Genomic DNA, 20,790 nt, shown 5'->3' on the forward strand with positions numbered 1-20,790 from the left:
AGGTGAAAACAATCTATGAGATATGATTCAGGGTGGCGATCATGGGTGGATGAAGGATAATGTATGGCAGTGGATGGGACACGGTTGACTCTTTCTGAACAACATCTCTTGAACATATAACGACACTGATGTGATGGATCGGTAGCATTACCCCAAATACGGATGGTTTGGCGAAGACCATGGTGATGAGACCGGTGAATGAAACAACCCAACCCGATGTGGTACGGAGGACAAAGTGTCATGTTCAAGAGCGACTTGCTACCATTAAAGCTTTGAGGTTCTCCCAATTTTTCCCCAGTCATATCTGACCAGTACCTCTTTATTTTTGTCAAGCTTGAGGAGGATAACATATGCTTGTTCTATAACCTGCCCTTCGGGCAAGCCCATCGCTAAGTTTTAACGAGCCTAGTGATAGGGAAACTCGTTCTCGTCTAAAGACACGTTTATCGCTATTTAATCATTTTAACGAGTCTAGCGACAAAGACAACTCGGTCCTTTTCATTTTTAGAGAGTCTAAAAAGGTACAGAAAGTTAACTCCAAAATTCCTTTTTCGTCATCTAATCCCTTAAGTCCGAAAAAAGTATAAAACAATACAGAAGGGATGAGTTTTCGATAATTTTAACGAGCCGAATAAAAAAAGCGCTCGACCTTTTTGTGCAATAATCCCTCAGGTCCAAAAAGATTAAAATCTAGAGGAGGGATAGCTCTTCCGGTCCTTTTAACGAGCTGGAAGGCCAAAACTCGGCAAACTTTTCATATTTTACGAGTCAATTGAAAAGAGCTCAAAGAAGACTCGTCTTTTGAGGAACGAGTGATAAACAGGGATAGCAGCAGATTCCAGGTACAAGTTGGAATTTTCCAATCATGGCAGTGTCACAAGGATGGCTAGGTGAAATCACTCTTCGTAGCTGTTCCTCAAAATGGGTAAACAATCATATGGGGGTGAACGATCGGCCAAATGGAATGGAGGCGGCAGGTGCAAACACGACCAAGGCTTTTATGGCTAATAAATTTACGATCACAATGGTTATTTACCGCGATAGGTTCATTTTCTAATGAGCTTGAACTCTGGTGGGAACCCTTGCTCACGCTTTTCTATTTTTTAACGAGCATAAATTCCACGGTAAAACTGCTCGGATCTTGCGTTTATTTTTTAAACGAGCATGAACTTTATGCTAAAACTGCTCGATATACCAGTCATAAGATAAGAATGTCTCCTGAAAGATCCCATTTTTTATAGAGCTTGCGCCTTACCAAAGCTATGCTCCCTCTCATCCTTTCTTTATGCAAGTTCGGAAACGGCTAATCCCAAAAACAGATAAACAACCGCTCTTAGCTTGCACTCCAAAAGGTTTGCATGCCCCCAGGTATAAAGTATAGTTTCAAGGCTGCCCCTACTTATCCGATAAAACATTTGTTTTAAAGGGTGAGGCTTGCCTCTTTCTGGTTACCCAAAGATGGTTCTATTTGCTGCCGCAAATGAATCTCTTTCTTCGGCACTGTCTCCCATAGTAGACAATGGTGAATGACCTTTGTCAAACAAGTAACCTTAACAAAAGAATCCTATCCCATAACAACCCCTCTTCCACATACGGACGGGGTACGGACTAGTCATATTCTTTCGCGGAAACTCTACCTTATACCCAGGGTTTCCTCTGCCCAAAGCAGACCAGGATGCATGCCCCCTGGGTTCCAGTCCCATCTTTCCGAATCACTTGCACTCATCGGGAAGGAGGACTGGGGGTGGAGACATTTCTTGAGTGAATAGACCATTGAGGGTTGGTATTTGACTATTTGCGATGCGTGATCCCGGAAATGAAAGTTGGTCTACGAGCTTGACCACCTTTCCTTCGTGTGGAAAACACATTACTCTAAAGAGTGAGGAGACTATAGCTCCCATGCAATATATATAGTCCCGTCCAAGGAGTAGGTTATAATCCAAGGGTCCTTGAATGACCATCATGTTCATTTGAACGGTCTTCCCTTTCAATGTAACAGGCACATTGGGGAGGATCCCTAACGGTCGACTGGTTCCTTTATCAAAGCCCGAGAGATTTCTTATCTCAGGCAAAAGTGTCGGGGAACCCAGTGCTTTCCAAGCAACAGAGGAAAGGATACTCACAGATGCCCCTTCATCAATGATGGTTCCAGCCATCACCATTCTATAAATTTGGACTATGATTCTGAATGGTATACTGGCTGGTAACCGGGGTCTGCCCAGTTGGTTCCAATCAAAGGACACAACCAGGTTACTTGGTGGTGGGACCGAATACACGGTCGGATACGATCCTGACGATGTTCCTTCCTGCGATAAAGGAATGGGCACATTGCCCTGATGCTCATCAGAATCTGTGTTGATGAAAAGAATCTGGATGGTGTCATCCTTATTCTCTTCCCTATGGGTGTCATTTGAAGATGAATCTTCAGTGACGGTGTCATTTGAGGATGAAACCTCTGAAGGAAGAACCGGGTCAACTGCCGTATCGACCTTTAGACTTTCGTCTGGTCTGGATTCAGTAGGTTCATTTTCAATGACTGACGCCTCAGCTGACCACTTGAGTGGGCCGGCTGTGTTTTCAACCAATGAAGGACTTGGCACGAGTTTTTTGTATCCAGGAGGAAGTCTCAACGGTGAAACCGGACGATCTTCCAAAACTCTCTTCGCTTCGTCTAAGAAGGGACAACGGTGGATGGTGTGATCGCCTTCACACAGTCTGCAGGGGGATCTTGCTCCCCCCTTTTATCTTGAACCTTCACTTTCGCTGGTTGACGGTAAGCACTCAACCTGGCTATCAGAGGTTGAGGCTCCCGAATTGTGCAACCGAGGGGACCAGTCCCTTAGTATCCGGGGAATACAGGGACAATCTCTATGGAAGTGGTCTCCTCTACATATGACACATGGCGATTTAGGCCCGATCTGTGCTGTGTGTGGGTTTTTGTTAGATGTCTTTTGCTTGCCCCCAGTCACCTTAGGCTCCTTCTTCTTCTTCTCTTTCTTCTTCTTTTCCTTCTTCTCTATGGGAACTTGGCTTTTGCTGGCTCTACCTTTTGAAGATAAAGGATTGGAGGAAGGGTTAGAGGAAGTAGAAGGATGGTGGGAGGCTCTAGACTCATCTAACTGTTGACTCGACTGCTCAGGAACCATGGTGTTCTGAACTACATTAGTTGAGAATAGCCAAATAGGCAGGCCAATTGTCAGTCCTGGAAGCGACAATGTGGCCATGTGGGGTGCATCAACTTCTCCCCAAGAGGAGAAAGGACTAGGATTTCCATCATGTGGAATTCCTTGGTTGGGGCGTTCCATGTTCTCAACTTAAAGATCAACGCGGGAATAGGAGGTGATTATGTTCCGTTTAAAATAAATTTTATAACGACGCTTAGACACAACTTGCTTTTTCACTTTTAAGAAGTCGAGAAAAAGCTAAAGATGACTTTAGTCTCCTTCGATGTTTTAACGAGCCTGAAGTGACGAATGCTCAGATGGACTTTTTCAGTTATAGAGTTTGAAAAAGGCCAAAAGAAACTGCTCTGGAGTTCTAGGCAGAGGGTGTGCCAAACCTTTCGCAAAACCACAGAATACGTTTTACAGTACGAGTGGTCGATCTTCGTGAATGCTGTGTTCACTGCATTGCGATCAGTAGGGCGGCCGACACGGTTTCCTATGGATAAAGGCTTTGATCCTATAGGGGTCTCCCAATATATACGCGACGGTACGTGGGAGCACAAGTCCGTATTGATACTTATCGCTTCACCGTGGAGGAATCACCCAACCACTCAACGATAAGATATCACGTTTAACGACGCCGGAACACGTCTCTAGCTTAGACCTCTATGTGTTTGCGTTATGTTTCAATGCGTTGTTATGTAAATTCAATTTATTTTAAGGTTGATCTTGTTTAGCAGTTTGCCTTTATGGATCACCACGAGATGTATAGTAACACTCCTAAATGCAGTCTAAGATGATAAGCAAGCTTTTCAATCTTTCAACTTTGAAAACCTTAACTACTGAGGGAGAAGGAAGATAACACCTTTTCACACAGATCATAGAGCACACACTAATGCATTTTTCCCTAAATCAACATGAAAACTGTCATAATGCACATGCACAATGCAAGTATTTCTTTTCTCTTTCTTAATGTTGGTGAAATGCAAAAAGAAAGTTGTTGTATAACTCTGAATTCAATTTCAAGCGAAAGCAAACAAGTTTGTCCAAAATCAAAAGACACCTTAAGATTTACTTGTTTCGACACTAGAAATATATAAATTCAAACCATACGACGAAAGCGACAAGCTCAATCAGCTATGAACAACAAACAAACTAACTCTTAAGATCAAAACGACACTTAATCACAGGTCTAGATCTAAGAGGCCACAACAAGACTGGTTCACTTTCGTTATGGGAAACTGTAAATGACACAAGAAATACAAAAGAACAAACACAGTTTCTTTATACAACCGAGGCGGAATAGTGACAAGGGAAGTTGGTTTCAGATAGGCCCATTGACTGGTAACAAACAGCAAAACAAGAGTGAAAACAGGGCAAGAAACAACAGGAAACCCGAGTAGCACAAGGCAAGACTGGTCCAGCGCAGGTGGAACACTGCCTGTTTGACCTTCAGCGCAGGTAGCCCCTTCGGGAACTGCGCTGAAATGCAGACAACCTTTGTACAGCCTGCACTGAAGAATGAAACTTTCGTTTCTCTTGGTTTCCGGGTCACAGATTGCTCAAAATTTCACAGTTTTTGCTCAAATCAGAAGCTATCAGTCAAGGACACACTAAGGGATGAAAGGAGGATGAAAAGCTATCACTAAGAGCTTATTAGAGTCCTTGTGGATCAGCTCTTCAAATCATAAACTTGCCCAGAAACTAAGCTAGAGTAGCTGCCCTCTACTTTGTATTTGATAGATCCAAATACAGTTCGATTCGGTACTCCCTTTGTTTATGAAATGAATAGCAAAAAACACAAACAACCAACAAGATACGATCCCCAGTGGAGTCGCCAATTTGTTGTTGGGAAAAGTATCCAATACGGAATGACCCTATCCCACTCTAAGGGTGATAGTACCTCAGCAACAACTGAATACAAAACTATTCAAGATTACTTCTTTATGAGATGAGAGAGAGAAGAGAAGGAGGATCCACTAACCGTTATCTTGCGCTAATGGTTGATCCAATCTTCCCTCTTTGCTGCTTGCTCCTAGCTCCTTGCCCTTTCACCGGCCCAGCTACACAAAGATCCTGTAAAAGCACAAGAAAAGGAAACTACAAGAAGCATACATCCATAATCGATTCAGGGATTAGCATAAATCAAATATACAAGCATCAATTCACCATTGAAACACATGCATATAGAAGAACCTCAAATACTTTATTAATGGAAGAAGTAAAGTTCTGAGAGGGTTACAACCATAATAGGCCCAATCCAGCAACACCTCCCAGCAGAAAGAAATCTCCTCTTCACCTCCTTCAAGCAAATCACCCAATAGTTCTATACTCAAACCAACAGCACTTCCTTACTTGCACAAAATTCCAGCCTCCTTAGACCTCATGAGAGAGCTCTATATATAGGAGATTTGGAGAAAGGATGAGTCATCTTGAGACTGGCATGAAGCTGACTAGTGTCCTCTCCCACTTTAGTTAATCTTCAGTTCTTGAGTCCACTTGGAGATTCTTGCTTCCACTTTGAGATCAAGACCCTCTTACTCATCACAAGGCGAATTCCTTGACCCAAGTGTCAGTTTGGAAGCTTCCTGGGCAATTGACACCTTGCAGAATGACTGTGCCACTTGGCCAATCTCGCCCAGCGTAGGTAGCCTTCATTAGATTTGACATTCAGCGCAGGTACAGAGTGGAGCAGTTGACATTCAGCGTAGATGCTCAGTGGAGCAGCTGACATGATCCAGAAATAGCTTGTTTTTGAGTGTTTTCAGGTGGAGAACTGATTTTCAGTGCTGTGGTTTGCTGACCTTGTTCCTCTAAGGGTAAGAACAACATGTTTAGGGAATTTGGATCCCTCAGATTATTGACATTTCATGCTCCATGCTGTTAGGCACAAAAATGTCTATAACACCTAGCTACTGCAAATAAGGCCCTGTGGCCTCTCTGATAAGTGACCAATGGAGAAGAGCTGACATGTCTAGTCTCAGGAATATAGGAAGAGGGGTAGGGTTTAAGGCTCTTAGCAAATTTGGAAGGGAAATTTAAATAAAACGATAAGGAATATGTAATGGGAGGTGGACAATAGGAAAGAAAAGGGATACCTCAAAACAACATAATAAACCCTAGCAATTTTGACAACTTCAAGCGCAAAAGCACAATGGATACTTTTACTTGCAAATGAAAACCTTTAAAAATACAATCATGATCTTTTTGAACTGAAGAAAGCAATAATGTTTCATGATTGAGGGCCTACCTTGCAAAATTTAGCAACTTGTGGTTCCTTGGCAGCTCACTGGCAAATTTCTGTGGAGAAATCCCCAACGGGTCGCGCGCCCTCAACGGGTCGCGCCAGTGTAATTTTTACACTGCTGGAGGTGCCCTGACAGGTCGCGCGCCCTCAACGGGTCGCGCGCTTTTGCGGGAGGATTTTGGAGGTCTTCCCGGTGTCAGAATCGAGTGCAGGATAGCTCGTTGGAAAGGTCTTTGAGTCTAATTTCCAACCCAACTAGAATCTTCCAAGAGAAATTGCCTTCAAAACCCTAGGAGAGGGAAATGACCTTGCCTGGGCGTAACTGAAGCATGGACAATGTGTAAAAAGACTCATTAGGCACTGAGATGATAATGAAAACCCTATGAATGATGATAGACTCAGCTGAATGGTGACATTGATTTACATTTGGACAACTTTAGAAGGAGTGAAAGAAAACCCTAGACTTAATTCCTAGTGACCAAATTTTGCTTGAAGACTCTTTGAAATGACAAAATTTGACCTTGACACTCAGAGATCACTTTGTAAGAGCATATTTGATCACTGGAGGAAGGCTGGAAAGACTGACACTAACATTGGATCCAATGGGGATGGTAGCTCCTTGGAGGTGCCAAGAACTGCAGACCTTTGGGAGAGCAGACCAGTGCTTTCAACCATTGGGCGATGGAGTCCATTATTTCGGCAAACGACACAAGACCTTGACTCATTTATTGAATGAAAACTTGACTGAAACTTAACTAAAACTTGACTCAAACTGACTCGATGGCAAACTGAAATAACTTGAAAAACTCACTCAACAGACCAAACACAAATGACTCATGACTGACTAACTAAAACAAGAACTTACAAAGCTTTTTGAAGGGTAGCAGTCCATCAAGATTTGAAATCATGATGACAACCACCTGTGTTTCTTACAAAACAATATACCATCAAACTATATCAAAATGCCAATGCAACCAATCAAGCAGATGCCTTCTTGGTTGGTTCGCCTGATCAGATCTTCTAGTCAACAATACAAACTTATAACTGAGCATCCAAAAACATAGCTGACCATGATCTCCTTCATCACTGAACACTGCAATAAACACTATCATTGTTGGTTGCAACAAACTTGCTAGAGGATCGTGAAAAACATGAAGATTTTCCATTGCCACCTCCTTCTGAAAGAACAAGGTATCCTTTGTTTCAAATTCTGATCTGCCTTCATCATGTGCTTCGGTAAAAGTATGCTCATGGGCTTCAAAAAACTCTGAACAAGTAGATGAGCAGATCTCTTCTTGGAAAAGCATTTCAACACATGAAACATATGAAGAGGAATCTGAATGGAAATCCTGAATGTTTTGATCTTCTGTGGTGTGAATGTGTTGTAGGTCATTTGTATATGACATGAGGGCCAGGTTATCATGTTCCTTATTACATTCATCAATCATAAGAGAAGAAACTTCAGATGGTACTTGAAGAACAAGATGATCATTTATATCGTCTACCACAAATTCATGCAGAAAAACTTTTTCACTTGCTTGAGAAAAGATCTCACCTTGTTGTTCATGAGCTGACTGAATGACCTCCTCATGAAGATCTAGTTCCGGTGAGGTGGGAGCACTTAGATTTGTAACTTCATTTTATTCATGCCAGCTGATCTCAACAGTCGAGTTCTTCTTTATAGGATTCAACACAAGGTATTCTTGGTCACCATGATCTGAATTTTGATCTGAAATAGCTGAGTTGACTGCATTACATTCTAAAATTGAATCTTGGCTACCCTGCACGCTGTCTTCTTCTGTGGGCAGATCTGAAACAAGCTCTTCTCTTTCATCAATTACAGCCATATGGCCATCTTCAACTTGCTGATCTTGACAAGTATCCTCTAAGATTTCTATGTGCTGCTGAAACGGCTTTTCATACAGGGCTTCCATGATCTCTTCATCCATGAAATTATCATCTTCATAAAACTTCTCAAGGCTTTCAATAAAACTATAGGCATGCTTGCAACAGTCTTGAACTAAATTCAATGATGGATAAGAGTCCTTATATCTTTCAATGAACATAGCATGAAAATCCTTTAAACAGTAAATACAAGCAGGTGGCAAACTTTCATACCATGATTGGGCTTTACCTTCCAGAGTGGCCAAGAATATCTTCATCAAGCAATCTTCAAGAAAATCCACCTTCAACTTGCGAATATGCATATGAAATCTAACTAGATGTAAAGCATCATCCTTCTTACCATCATCATTAAATGTAGGAAAATTCCTTGACCAATCTACCTTGGGAATCTTATTCGGAAAACCTGGAATGTGATCTCGGCTCAAGGGAGCGTATCTTCTTGCAATCCGATCCATCTTGAAAAGCTCAAAGCTACTGATCTTTCTGCAGTGAAGTCACCATGAAGCATTGATCTCTAGAGTTTTCAATGAAGGAGTCGCCAGTGAATGATTTCAGCCTTGTCAGTGTCTGATCGTTGTCCACCATCAACAATCAGATCTGAACTTGATACATGTACTGGGGTAAAATGCAATCGAAGTGCTGTATTCATAAGCTCACGAAGATTGACTGAAGCAACGTTTATCTACTTCCGCTTATGCAAAGCAAAAGCGTTTCGAAGGCTACCTGGCATAACTTCAGGCTCCATCTAAGACTTATGAAAAAAACACATCAATCAACAGACAATTTGTTCTCCCCAGTATGGTCGCCAGTATGTTAGCGCTTGAAATTTCACCTCAGGCTGAGAAAGGTAAACCTCAAGGCAACATCAAACCATTTAGCCTCGTAGCTATCCCTACGGGGCAGGAGAAGGCTCTCTCCGGTCAATCTCGGCAGATCTTCAATGGGATGAGATGACCAACAAGGTAACACTGATATTAGGCTAGTAAACTGATCAAAGAGTTTGGTTTTGGTTTTTTGGGGTTTTTGGTGTCAAATTGAGGAGAGGGCAATTTTGGGTGCGGGGGTTGGACATAGTTTCTGTAGGGGGTTCCTTTGGGCGAGGTAGGAGATAGTGTTGATGCCTTTAACTGAAGTGGATGGTCAGGAAAGAAATGTGAGGAGCTAAAGAGAGCAAACAATAACTTTGAATTCTCTTTAGACAGTAGAAAACATTGAAATTAAACAAACTTAAAAGCAAAGCATGGCAGGCATGAATTCTTACTTTAACACTTCATTTGTTTAATGTGCAGAAGTAAAAGAAAGGAAATGAATCACATAACAAGCTTACAAGAACATTTAGAAACACACCATCAACACATGAGTCCATAAGAATCCCAAAGAGGACTGCAAAACCCTGGTCTTCCTTAGCCAAAAATTGCAGAGATACAGTGAAATAATACAATGATAGCTTCTCCCTCAAGTGTCCAACCATGAAAATGAGCAAGAAAGTACATAATATAGATGATCTAACCTCTTTCCCTGCCTCCATGGGTCGAGCTCACTATCCTAGGAGCTATTTCAACCACTTCTAAACTAAGCACTACAAACTAGGCAGTCAAAACAACTTGCCTCTATAAGCTAGGAAACCAATCCATTCATTAAATATTTACCCTTTACATGAATGAATCTTCTAGAAGTGTGTAAAAAAGAGTAAAAGTGTCTTAGAGTTACAATAATTACATCAAAGATAATCATCTTCCACCCCAAAAATTCAAACTGGGTCAAAACTGCGTTTTCTGGGCTGTACAATGCAATCTGGCAAAAACTGCCTGACGGGTCGCGCGCCCCTGCCTGACGGGTCACGCGCCTTTGGAGCGATGTTTGAGGCACTTCCCGGTGTCCAAATTGAGCAAGAATGGGGTTATTGGAAAGTTCTGTGAGTCTACTTTCCAACCCAACTGGAATTTTTGAATTTGGAGGTCATTTGCCCTATCACAACTTAATTCTCCCAAGACTGGTTTCTGCAACTCAAAAAAGGGCCAGAAAGTCATTTTTTGGTAGTTTTTTGACCTTTTGGGGGACCAAAACTGCACAAAATCTCAAGTCCATCCATGGGCATATGTAAATTTGCATGAAAAATCTAGAAATGCTGATTTTTCGCCAAAAGGAGTTGCCATGATGAAGGGTCGCGCGCGGGGTGAGACCCGTTAATGGGAAAAACCTGCAAATTGCCTGAAAATGTCAAAATTCACCCAAAATTCTCAAAATTTTTTGGGTTTTGTGCTGTGGCTGGGCTAATTAGTGCTTTGATATTTGAGGGAAGCCTCAGCCAAGATACGGAGTGGATTGGTCCTCTTTTTCCATTTAAGGGCCTCGGACAACCGCCTTTGAAACATTTTCATCTTGGCCTTGCACACATGCATTCTTGCCCAGTAATGGTTTTTCATGTTCCTCAGCAATTTCTTCTCTTGGTTGGCCTTAGCCAACAACCTCTCCAAGTGTGCGTTCTCCTGGATGAGCATGGACTCTCGGTCAGCAGGCAATGGATCACCGGGTCTTCTTCGGTTCAAGACTTCGTCACTACGAATCCTCCATAACTCATCAAGTGCCTACTCATCTTCTAACTGTTTGTTGCGCTGCTCAAGGTAGGTGATGGTCCATTGTGCCCCCTCTAATCTCCTCTGCAAGGCATCATTTTCAGCTCTGAGATGCTGAATGATCTCCTTTGCTTCTTGGCTCGGAGAACTAGCCTCTAGATCAACAAGCTCAATATCGGGAACTTCGGATGGACCCTCATCAATCATGGGCTGTTTGCCCCTCTCTGGTACCTGTGCTGCTGTCGAAGACGAGGCCCCTTCCACCTGGTGTGGAGATAACACTCGTGGTGCTGATGAAGAAGGCGAGACCCCTTCCACCTGGTGTGGAGAAAATACTCGCCTAGCTGCTGCAAATAAGGCCCTGTGGCCTCTCTGATAAGTGACCAATGGAGAAGAGCTGACATGTCTAGTCTCAGGAATATAGGAAGAGGGGTAGGGTTTAAGGCTCTTAGCAAATTTGGAAGGGAAATTTAAATAAAACGATAAGGAATATGTAATGGGAGGTGGAAAATAGGAAAGAAAAGGGATACCTCAAAACAACATAATAAACCCTAGCAATTTTGACAACTTCAAGCCCAAAAGCACAATGGAGACTTTTACTTGCAAATGAAGACCTTTAAAAATACAATCATGATCTTTTTGAACTGAAGCAAGCAATAATTTTTCATGATTGAGGGCCTACCTTGAAAAATTTAGCAACTTGTGGTTCCTTGTCATCTCACTGGCAAATTTCTGTGGAGAAATCCCCAATGGGTCGCGCGCCCTCAACAGGTCGCGCCAGTGTAATTTTTACACTGTTGGAGGTGCCCTGACGGGTCGCGCGCCCTCAACGGGTCGCGCACTTTTTCAGGAGGCTTTTGGAGGTCTTCCCGGTGTCAGAATCGAGTGCAGGATAGCTCGTTGGAAATTTATCTGAGTCTACTTTCCAACCCAACTGGAATTTTGCAATTTGGAGTTGATTTGACCTATCAAAAATCAAATCTCCCAAGACTGGTCAAAAAGTGCCAAATGAGGCTTCCTCAAGGAAGAGTGTTGTTGCAGTCAACTTTTGAATGCCTTCCTCAACCCCAAATTTAGCTCATGATAGCTCATTGGAAAGCTCTTTGTGTCTAGTTATAATTTTACCCATCAAGAAAATCATTTGGCCAATCAAGCTAGGAGAAAACTTGATTTTTCCAAGGTCACTTTAGAGGTGTCTTTGATTCTCCTGAGTCAACGGAATTCTTGACATTTTTCTCAAACCATGACACCTGTGTAAAAGGTGAAGGAGGTTTTTCTTCCTTGGCATGTTTTAAACAAAAACCTCTTTCAGTTTTCCAAAATTCATCTTTTATTGCTCTAAAACAGCTTTTGAGTGAAACTTATCCCGATGTGTGAAACAAGGAATTTTGTCAAAATGAAGCAAAATGAAGGGGATAGGGGGCTTATAAATTCTTGGGGAAATTTTTAGAAGTATTTAGGGATGTTAGGAAGCAGGGGAAAGTGGAATCTCAGAGATTGAGCGAGGGGAAGGTGTCCAAAAGGGCAAAACACAGGCCCAACCTAGAAAATTGCCAAGTTGTAGCTAGAAACTAGGGTTTGTGCAAAAATGAGGAATTTGGGGGATCTAAGGGATGGGAAGCATTTGATAGGGTATTTTAAGGATAGGGGAAGGTGTATGAAGATCAGGATACAAGTTTTTCCAATGATTTGACCTTCCAAGAGAAATTGCCTTCAAAACCCTAGGAGAGGGAAATGACCTTGCCTGGGCGTAACTGAAGCATGGACAATGTGTAAAAAGACTCATTATGCACTGAGATGATAATGAAAAACCTATGAATGATGATAGACTCAGCTGAATGGTGACATGGATTGACATTTGGACAACTTTAGAAGGAGTGAAAGCAAACCCTAGACTTAATGCCTAGTGACCAAATTTTGCTTGAAGACTCTTTGAAATGACAAAATTTGACCTTGACACTCAGAGATCACTTTGTAAGAGCATATTTGATCACTGGAGGAAGGCTGGAAAGACTGACACTAACAAATTCCATGCCCCACTTTTCAATGGCTTGAAAGTCACTTGAGGTTGTAGGGGAATTTCATCTCTTGGAGTAGGCTTTCCCATCCTCTGGCACCGATCACACTGACTAATGCACTTTTTCACATCCTGATGAAGAGTAGGCAAATAATAGCTTGCTTGTAACACTTCGAATTTTGTCCTCTTTGCTGCAAAGTGACATCCACAAGGCCCATCATGACAGGTTAGAAGGATGTCAAAAAATTCCTCTTCCCTTACACACCTTCTCAAGATTTGATCTGGGCCAAGTTTGAAAAGATTGCCCCCAATCCAGGTGAAGGGGGCGCTCTTCCTAACTATCTTGATCTTTTATTTGGAGGGCAAGTTTGGTGGGAACTGTGTTGATACCAAATAGTTTTCGATATCAGCGAAGCATGGGGAGAGAACTGAAATAACAAATAAATGCTCATCTGGTAACTAGTCATCAACCATTCCTTATTCACCTACATGTAGATTCATGCTAGATAGAAAGTTTGCAACAAAATTTTCCTTACCAGGCTTATCAACAATAGTTAGATCAAACTGTTGTAATAAAAGAAACAATCTTATAATTCTAGCATTCACATCTAGTTTGTTCATTAAATATTTGATTGCAACATGATCAATATGCACAAATGTTTGATAGCCTGTAATGTAATGCCTAAATTTGTTTAATGAATGGACAACAACCAAGAGTTCCTTTTCGGTCGCAGTATAGTTTAGCTCAGCTTTTGACAGGTTCTTACCGATAAAATAGATTGCACAGGGAAATTTTTCCTCTTCCTGACCTAAGGCTGCTCCTATGACTTTGTGTGAGGCATCGTGATGAATATGAAAAGGGAGGGCCTAGTTTGGGCCTCTAAGGATTGGTGCAGTGGTTAACTTACCCTTTAGAATGTCTAAGGCCTCTTGACAACTCTTTGACCATATAAACTCAGAATCTTTGGCCAACAACCCAAACAAAGGAGAGGCCAACTTGTTGAAGCCCTTTATGAACCTTCGATTGTATCCATCTAACCCTAAGAAACTCCTAACATCTCTCTTATTTTGTGGAGGTGGGACCCTTTGGATGATTGCTATTTTGTTTGGGTCCACCTGTAGTCCTTGCTGAGATATTGAATGACCTAGCACCATCTTCAGTCATTAAGAATTCACATTTTTCTGGACTGAGAGACAGGTTCATTTCAATGCATTTGTGCAATATTTTTCCTAGGTTAGTCAGGGCTTCTTGAAAATCACAGCCACAAGGTGTAAATTCATCCATATATATTTCCACAACATCATGTAATAATTCAACAAAAATACTCAAGACTGCTCTCTGGAAAGTGGCAAGAGCATTGCATAGGCCAAAAGGAAGGACCCTATAGGAAAAAGTACCCCAAGGACAAGTGAATGTGGTCTTATCCTGGTCTTCTGGGCAGATTTGGATTTGGTTGTACCCACTGAATCCATCTAGGAAGGAAAAAAAACTTCTTCCCTGCCAGGCCATCTAGCACTTGGTCAATGAAGGGTAGGGGAAAATGATCCTTCTTTGTGGCTTTGTTCAACTCCCTATAATCAACACAAATCCTCCACTTACCATTTTTCTTGGGAACTAACACTAAAGGAGAGACCCACTCACTGTCTGAGATAGGGTAAATAAATCCTGTATCTAGTAGTTTTTACAGTTCATCTTTGACTATATCTTTAAAAGATGGATTCATCCTCCTTTGTGGTTGCCTAACTGGCTTGCAACCTTATTTGATGTATATGTGGTGAGTACACACCGAGGGGTATACTCCCTTCATTTCCTTATAACTCCAAGCGAAGGCTTCTAGGTTTTCTCTCAACATGTTGCATAGATTTTCCTCTTCTAAAGTAGAAAGAGATGGATTAATTTTCAAAGTTTTCTTTGGGCCAAATTCTATGGTTTTGACATGGAGTGGGTTGGAATTGGCCAAGCATAAGTCAATTGGATGATTGTTCTGGGTTTCCCTTACTTCTTCTTCTAATGGTAGTGAACTAGGAGTTGGACTTTGGAGTAGGTTTTCAATTAAGTCATCCTCATCTTGCTGTCCTCCTCCTATGGTTGCTTCCAAAGCATAAAGTTGGGCAGAATAAACCTCATCTTCTTCCTCCTCCTCCAACCATAAAGGTAAATCATGCTCTAGGGTAGGTTGAGCAGGAGGGTATAGGACTAACTGTTTTGACATATGCCCATTCTTGATAGTCATATTCCCAGCTCTGTAGCTAATGTAAGCATCATCTGTGGCCAACCATGGCCTCCCAAGGATGAGAGGATAATTAGTAAGCTTAATCTTAGGTTGGAGAACTAGGAAATCTGCAGGATACTTCCAGGAGTCAATGGAGACCATCACATCCTCCACAATTCCGTCAGGGGTGACTGTGGGATGATTTGCAAGTTGCAGAACTATTGCGGTCTTCCTCAATGACCCTTGGAGGTTGAGCTTGAGCATGGTGTCCTTGGTCATCACATTAATTTCAACACCAAGATCAATCAAAGTGTGTGGGACAATGGCGCAATTGATGTGCGCATCTACTACAGGGCTTCCAGGATCCAAATATTTTGGACATATTACCTGCCCTAGCATTAAATCAGACAACTTCCTAATGATATTAATGGTAGGGGAATCCCTTTTTATTCTTCCTGGATGCTTGAAGTGCTTCTCCTTAATCAACTTATTGTAAGTGGGAACATCCTTGATTGCTTGGAGAAGGGGGATCTTTACACATAGATTTTTCAATTCTCCTAGAAGTTTAGTTTCTTCTGGGGTAGGCTGGAATGGTTGGGCTAATCTCTCAGTAAAGTATGGATTTACTTTAAGGTTTCTTTCCTCTCTTTCTTCCTCAACCTCCCTATGTGGAGAGGGAGGTTGGTTATCAGGGAGAATTCTCCCCGATCTTAGGTTGATCTCCTAGATTTCTACAACATAAGATGAGTATTATGTCTCTACCATGTATACTTGTTGAGATTTCCTATTGTTTCGGTTTGGATTTGGCTGGGTAGGCAACTGGGGTTGCTTTGGTGGAGCAGAGTGCATGAGTTTTGGTTGGGTAGGTGGTGGAGGAAATAGGGCTGAAACATTGTTGAATTGGGGCCTCCACCCCTGGAGTGGGGTATTCCACTGATGTTGTGGCTAAACATAAGGTTGAAATGACTGGCTGGCTGGCTGGGAATGATACTGAGATGTATAGGACCAAGGAGGGGGTGTAGACCAGGAAGGATGAGAAGGGGGTCCCCAAGAAGGCATAGATGTGGTTTGGTTGGGGTTGTAATATGCATGGGATGACCGTTGCATACCTTGCTGGTATGGTCTAGGCCCAAGAGGTCTCCTTTGGTTGATGTAACAAAGCTGCTCAGTGACCCCTTCAGCTCCTTGATATACAACTTTGAGTCTAGGTAAAGAAGGGCACTTGTCTGTGGAGTGGTTTTCTTCACAGACTGAGCAAATATTAATACAGTTCAATAGACATTCATTCCTAGGATGACTACTAGTGCATCTAGGACAAAAGTTGGCCAGGGCTCTATCTACTTCATCTTGCTTCCTTTTGATGTTCATGGTGTCCAATTGTAAGGCAAGGGTTTGGAACATATCAATTTTGAAATCTTCCAGCATATTTGCAATTTCACTCTTGATGGATGATTTGGAGGATGATGTACTGGCCATAGGTTGATTACCCCTACCATTTTTCTTGGTTTCCTAGAATGGTTTCTAAAGACAGTCTTAATATCCTCATAGGGTAATTGGTAGATATATCCTCCTGCTATCATATGTAAGGGATCCAGAAGATCCTCCCTTACTCCTCTAAGCAGGACCAACTTTAGTGACTCAGGGTCAAGTGTGCACTTGGCCCTTTTGTAACTCAGTTGGAATCTTTCTTCATAGTCTTCTAAGGATTCATCCCGGCCTATGGTCATCTTGAAAAACTCTTCTTTAGTTTCCTTTGACCTACAATAGTCCCTATATTTGTTGTTAAAATCATGTTGCATCTAAGCTCAATTTGTGATGCTATCTCCAGGTAAACCCATGAACCAGTGCAACGTTGCATCCTTGAGGGTAGATGGAAACAATTTTAACTTTTTCTCATCATCTGTATAGTCATAGGTTTGACATATAACATCAAACTCAAATAGGAAAGTGTCAGGGTCCTCTGTGGTTAGGCCATGGAAATGAGGTAGAGCAGAGGGGCTTATATTCTTCATATTAGTGTTCCCATTGGTCTCCTTGATGGGGAAGGCCCCCTCAATTCTCTCTCTATTTCCTCTAACATTTCGGTTTTCAGCCATTCGTTCAGTAGGAATGGGTTCTTCCTCTATTCTTCCCATGTAGGTTCTTCAATGTAAGTTTTCTCACCTAAAGGGTCTTCCAATTCACCGTCACTGAAGAAGAGAGAAGGTTGACTGTTGGATGCAGTGGGGGGTATTGGACAAGAATTTCCTTGAATTGTCCCTATTCCTACGAGGCATGAAAGGAAATGTTTTTGAGATGGTTTTTGTAAATTTTTATTATTATTATTTATTTATTTATTTATTGAAGATGGAAAGTACTCTGCAAAAAGGAAATTGCTGATTGAATGAAAAACCACTAACAAGAAAAACTACTTGCTGAATTGAAATTCTACTTGCAGAATGAAATTGCTGATTGAAGGAAGACTACTGACAGGAAAAGACTACTTGCTGAATTGAAATTCTACTTGCAGAATGAAATTTCTATTTGAAGAAAGACTACTGACAAAAAAAGACTACTTGCTAAATTGAAATTCTACTTGTAGAATGAAGAGGAAAGCAGATAATGACAAATGAAATAAAGGAAGCTACTAACAAAGAAACTACTTGCTGAATTGAAATTCTACTTATAGAATAGAAAGAAAAGCAGATAATGACAACTGAAAGAAAGGAAGAAACTATATTACTTTTGTAGAAATAAACTAATGGAAGAAAATTGGAGACTAGAAATAGAAGAAAGCAGTAATCAAATTCTACTTAGGCACCTGCCCGGCAACGACGCCAAAAAGTGATGAGCCTAGGTATTGCAACAAGAATGCTGCAACTCCTAGGGCTACCAACTTTACTTATCAACCTGTGGTTCATACAAACTTGGAGGTGATAGTGCTATATGCACAAGTAGAAGTGAAGGTCCTGCCTGTTGTCACTGTTCATCTGGGAAGAGACCCCAGGGGTTCCAAGCTAGACTTCTATAGGATCAAAAGAAGCTTGATTCTTTGATGGAAGAAGACAAAATATATTCTAAGAGAGAGCTACTCTACTGTAGTAATGAAGAAAAAAACATTTAATGCTAACTCACACCATAACATAATTAACCAATTAAATAACTATGCTAAGCAGAATTGCTAAATTAATCACTAACCTAATGCTGCTATCTAAGTTGCAGAAGTAACGGGCATCAAACTATACTAAAGTGCAAGAAAAGAAACTAGACTAAATCTCTTTTCAAGCAAAAGAGAAGTGGAAGATTGAAATTGGTGAAAGGAGGATGTAAGGACGCAATAGTGCATAGGGACCGTTGGATCGATCAATGAACAGAAGATGGATGGTGGAGATCTTATCACAGGGGCTTAAGTGAATAGATGGATGAATAAGGTTAAAAAATAGGATGAACAACAAAGATCTTATCATGGGTAGTTTAGTGAATAGGTGGATGAACAGGGTTAATGAAGCAGATGAACGATGAAGATCTTATCGAGAGGAATTAACTGAATGCAAGGACATAAAGGGTAATGAAGTAGATGAATGGCAGAGATCTTATCATGAGATTAAGTCAAGATATGGATGGACAGGATTAATCGGAGGATGGATGGTGGAGATCGTATTGCAAGAAGAAAATGTTCAGAAATGATGGAGCAGGTTTCGAAGGCAGTAAATAATTTCTTGCACGCCCTCAAAGCTGTAAGTTGTATTTCTGAATTTCAAGCGATTAGTCTAACTGAGCGACACGTAGAACGAGAAAACCACTTTTCTCACGTGCTCTTGGGCAGATAACGGTCATGCAGTAATCTGCGTGAGATTACACAATAACCATTGGATCAGGTGGGGTTGATCAACGGTGGAGATTGGCCAAGCTAGTTGGCAAGTGGGTGATGTGATAGCTATCAAATCAGGTAAGGCAGATCGATGGTGGGGGTGATGTGATAGCTATCAAATCAGGTAAGGCAGATACATGTACAATAAAGAGGAGCTTTAGCTGCTCGGGTTGGGCCATAACCCAAGAGCTTCAGTCCTCTAAGTTAACTCAATGATGGCACAAAACATAACTCATCTTTATTGTAAAAAGCATGGATTACATAAAAAACTGTCACAAGTCTTGCAAATCAGAAATAAAGTAGAGTTTTACAATAAGAATCCGAATCGTATTGCGGCCCTAAGCCTCTCTACTTATACATATGAAGTCTCCAACGAATTCCTTCCAAATTAGGGAGGCTTGGCTCCCCACTCAAGATAAACTGGTTTTATGTCCTTTTCACTTGCTCGATTGTCTTCTAGTCCTCATGATTTGGCTGTTTTCACTCCAATCTATTGGAGGAATATTCGAATGGAGGGGTAGTAAATGAGGAGGATTTACCTCGTATAATTCCTCTCCCTTGTCCCATTCAAGTTTTGACCAAGGTCTTTGCCACAGTTCCTTGATTTTATCCTCTATTCCTGCATTTTTCGTTGCTTTTATCCTTTATTTTTGCATTACATGAAAACTAGACCACAAAGAAAAATATCCAACTCTAACTCATCTCATAAACAAAATATAATCAAAAGTATGCAATAAGTTGTGAGAATAGTTGGTTTGACTAAGCTAGGAGGTGAATTATATGGCCCAATTAAGGCCCATATAATTACCCAATGATGAGGCTCATCAAGGGGTGGGCTAATGGGACTAAGGTGGAGTTGTGAAGGTCAAGTCTCGAACAACAACGTGTTGAGCCCACCACCTAACCACTGACAGCATAAAAGTGGGCCCGAGCCTCATTTGGAATCAAAGTTTCATTATAAAAAAGACAAGGAGGCCCACTACCATATTCAGGAGTCAAGATACCTATACAAGAGGTCTCATAGACTACTACAAAGATGATACAGGATCATGAGGAAACTACTACAAGATTCAAACAGTGTGCTACAAGATCGCTCTTAGGTGCTACAAGATTGTCCCGAGAGGTGTAAAGGTAGTCAATATTTTTCAATTTCGGCCACAAAACCCTAGATTTACAAAGGAACCTCCAAGGGAAGGGTAATTACCTAATTTTCTTGACCTTATGTGAATAAGAATCCCATGCAATTGTTCAAATATTTGCACAAAACATCTTGTAGAAAATCTCTGAAAATGAAAGGAAATTGAAATATGAGTTTTTCTTATGAATTGAGCATGATAGTAGGGAAATGAACTTGTTTTGAGTTTGGAATTCCATTTTTCCTTCCCCTAACCAACAAATAGGACTACTTTTACCGCTATTATGAAACCTTAAAATTGTCTAAAATCGGTAATTGATTTTAACATAATTCCCTTGCAAAACTTTGAAAAACTACAATAGGAGTTAGCAAGGGTGGTTTTAATAAAAGAGAGCCCATAAACTCATCAAGGATCCACCAACACCCTCCTGTTAGGGATATCTTTGTATATTTCCAATGGTTGAGATTCTTTGAGAAATTCAAGGGGTTTTATGATGAGATTACTCATGAGTTGCAATAGGCCTCTAGCATTAAGGGGAAGATAGTGCTACCACCATTGTGAGGGGGCTCATCATCCATCTAAATGCATAAGTTATTATCAAGGTGAACACATTACCCCTAGGATTAATATGGAGCAAGGAAGAGAGAACAAATATTATCACAACCAAAAAGTACTTTTTCCT

This window comes from Pinus tabuliformis, chromosome 6 (assembly GCF_031772625.1).
Source record: "Pinus tabuliformis cultivar Carrire ecotype Pingquan chromosome 6, CPIR1, whole genome shotgun sequence".
Lineage (NCBI taxonomy): Eukaryota > Viridiplantae > Streptophyta > Pinopsida > Pinales > Pinaceae > Pinus > Pinus tabuliformis.